The sequence below is a fragment of the Suricata suricatta genome, chromosome 8 (assembly GCF_006229205.1).
Source record: "Suricata suricatta isolate VVHF042 chromosome 8, meerkat_22Aug2017_6uvM2_HiC, whole genome shotgun sequence".
NCBI lineage: Eukaryota > Metazoa > Chordata > Mammalia > Carnivora > Herpestidae > Suricata > Suricata suricatta.
Genome location: NC_043707.1, coordinates 134,015,335 through 134,019,214, shown reverse-complemented (window position 1 = coordinate 134,019,214; position 3,880 = coordinate 134,015,335).

Below are 3,880 nucleotides of genomic sequence, written 5' to 3'. Positions count from 1 at the left end.
AGATTGAGCCCTGATTCCGGCTCAGCAAAGAGCCTGCTCAGAATTCTCTCTCTCTCAATGCCCCTCCCTGCTGGTGCTCTCTCTTCTCTCTCAAAATAAAAAAATACATTTTTTAAAGTAAAACATTAATACATAAAATAAAAAATAGAAATAAAAATACTAATAACTGTAACCTTTTGTAAAACATTGAATAGATAATATCCAAGAGTTCTTAGAGACTATCAAAAAATAGAGGGGGGGGTACCTGAGAGAGGGCTGGCTCAGTAGGTGGAACATGTGGCCCTTGATCTTGGGGTTGTGAGTTTGAGTCCCCCATGTTGGGTGCAGAGATTACTTTTTTAAAAACCTTTAAAAAATAACAAAATAACAAAATCTTTAAAAAAGAGAGAATTATTGTGTTAGCATTGGAGGTGACTATTATGTCAAACTATTCTGAAAACTAATAAGGTAAGCATTCAGAAGGAATTATAGTTCATCCCCAATGGATAAAGGAAAGTTCTTCTTTATCAAAGAATGTGGAGGGAATGATAGCATTTAAAAATTTGCCCTTTGCGGGCACCTGGGTGGCTCAGTCAGTTGAGCATCCGACTTCAGCTCAGGTCATGACCTCACAGTTCGTGGGTTCGAGCCCCACATTGGGCTCTGTGCTGACAGCTAGATCAGAGCCTGGAGCCTGTCTTTGGATTCCGTGTCTCCCTCTCTTTCTGACCCTCCCCTGCTCATGCTATCTCTCTGTCTCTCAAAAATAAATTTTAAAAAACATTTAAAAATTTTTTAAAAATTGCCATTTGGCAACCCCACAAAGTGACTGAATCAGGCAAGTGAAAGGCTGTAGGCAAACCGAATATTTGTCTGTGTCAAAGCATCACCCAGAGATTCCTTGCAAATTGCAGAGACGGAAAATGTGCTTTTTCTGGAGGGATCTGGTGGTTCTAGTCTTAACCAAGAGATCAAATTTAGCATCACCGAAAATAAGACAAGCAGGCATATGGTGTTGCTGCTGGGGCACAAGGGAACATACATGGCTTTACTCACAAAGTGTTCTGGCTGTTACGTTCAACCTAAGCATGATCGCAGGAAAAACAGGGGAGAGAGGAATGAGCTCAGGCCGCGAGGAACCAACTAATGAATCCAAAATGCACCACAGTCGACAAACTATCAGACCAGATATCTTCCAAAAGTCAGTATCTTGGATGGGGAGATTATTCTAGATCTAAAATGATTTAAGAGAATGGGGCGCCTAGTGGGGCTCAGCTGGTTAAGCATTCGACTTCGGCTCAGGTCGTGATGTTACGGCTTGTGAGTTTGAGCGCCGAATAGGGCTCTGGGCTGACAGCTCAGAGCCCGGAGCCTGCTTCGGATTCTGTGTCTCCTTCCCTCTCTGCCCCTCCCCTGCTTGCACTCTGTCTGTCTGTCTGTCTGTCTCTCTCTCTCTCTCTCTCTCTCAAAGGTAAATAAATATAAAAAATTAAAATGACTAAAGAACATAATAACCAAATGCAATGCGTGAAACTTAACTGGATCCTGATTCAAGAAAACAACTATGAAAGACATTTGGGGGAATAATTGTGGAAATTTGAATACAGACTGGATACAAGGTGTTAGTAGGAAATCGTGGTCAATTTTCTTGGGTGTGATAACAGCATTGTGATTATGTAGGAGAATGTCCTTGTTCTTAGGTGGTACAGGTTGAAGCATTTAAGAGTGAACTGTCACAACAACTGCAACTAACTTTGAAACAGTCCAGCAAAAAATGGAGAGCGAGCTAAACAAACAGGGCAAAATAGTAATCATCGTTGCATGTGAGTGGTGGCTATGCTAATGTTCATTGTACCTTTCCTTCAATTATGTCTATAGTTTGACATTTTTTTAAATAATCTTTTTCTTAAATGGTATTTAGTTAGTTTGAGATAGACAGCATGTGCATGAGCAGAGGTGGAGCAGAGAGAGAGAGACAGCGAGAATCCCAAGCAGGCTCCACGCTGTCAGCGCAGCCCCGGACCTGGGGCTCAATCTCACGAACCAGGAGATCATGACCTGACCTGAAATCAGGAGTCAGGTACTTAACTGACAGAACCACCCAGATGCCCCTGAAATAAAAAGTTTTAAAATTGTTGAAGAAATAACAGAACTAGAAAAGCATTTTGCAACCAGCCTAAAAATAACAAATTAGGCAAGAGCCATCAATGCGTTCTAAAGTCATTGGATGAAAATTTGAAAACAAACAGGGTATTTGGGATGGTCTCAGGGTATCTATCTGAAGGATTACATATTAGTTCCCAAAGGGGAAAATGGCAGTTTTACCATGGAGAATAGCAGTGGCCCCCACCTCTTGTTTTGTCTTGTTTTTTAAGTAGGCTTCATGCCCAGCACAGAGCCCAATGCAGGGCTTGAACTCATGACCCTGAGATCAAGACCCTGAGATCAAGACCTGAGCTGACATCAAAAGTTGGGTGCTTAACCCACTGAGCCACCCAGGCACCCCTGTAGCAGACTCCACCTTAATCAAGAGATTAAGGTGAAATCACCAGTAATGGGGCCAACAGACACCCTGTGCCCCTTAATGTGCACATACAAAGGACATCTCGCTTTTGCGCTATTCATGCCAAATATTTATAACTATAATTATATGTTATGCATATTAACAGCGCTATGATATATGTATATTATTTTATATGTCTATGTGGTAAAGCAAATGTGACACACTTTATCAGTTGGTGAATCTGCACGAAGGTTACACAAGAGTTCTTTCTACTATTCTTACACCTTTTAAGAAATATTAATTTGAGAGATAGAGAGAGCACAAGCACGGGAGGGGACAGAGAGAGAGGGAGAGAGAGAATCCCACTTAGGGTCCACGCTGCCAGCACATAGCCTACTGCAGGGCTCAAACTCGCAAACCATGAGATTGTGATCTGAGCTGAAATCAAGAGTCAGATGCTCAACCGACTGAGCCACTCAGGCACCTCTATTCTCACAACTTTATCATCAGTGTTTGATATTTTCAGAGGGGCAACTGGGTGGCTCAGTTGGAAGAACATGAACTCTTAATCTCCGAGTTGTGAGTTCGAGCCCCATGTTGGGTGTAGAGATTACATACATACACACTTAAAAATATATTTGAGTAGAGGTGCCTGGGTGGCTCAGTCGGTTGGGCATCGGGCTTCGACTCAGGTCATGATCTCATGGTTTGTGGGTTCGAGCTCCGCGTCGGGCTCTGTGCTGACAGCTAGCTCAGAGCCTGGAGCCTGCTTTGGATTATGTGTCTCCCCCTCTCTCTGACCCTTCCCTGCTCACACCGTCTCTCTCTCTCTCTCAAAAATAAATTAAAAACAAAAAAATAATAAAAAATATATTTGAGTAAAAAATTGTAGAAAAACCTATGTTAGACCTAGACCAGTTGGAGATGCAGTTTGCCATTTTGGTGGCACCTAAAAACACAGGGACTAAGAAAAGTAAATCTTGACCAAGTTACTCTTGAACACTTTTATTATCTTGGTATTTCTTTTAGTGTTCAGGCATGCATGCAGAGCTTCTGGAACTGGCAGAGCTGGGAATCTAGGAGAGACACTGGGAGGTGAGGAGACAGGGCCAGGTGACTAGAGTGAAAACTGGGGCTCTTTTTCAGACCCTCTGGTTCTCTGCCTCGTGTCCTTTCTTTCTAGTTGAGACTCCTCATCCTTATGCTTGGAAGCTAGCACCCCAAAGAGCTATTTGGGGAGCCCCTCGGTCCCTCAGCCTCTGCCTAGCACGGCACCCATGTATGTGCTTTATGTCTCCTGGGATTGTTTCCCAAGTACTCTCTGTCCCCGCCCCCACCTGGATTATAGCGTACCCCATGCAGGCTGTGACTGGCTTTCATTTTTCTCCTGTGTCTTTA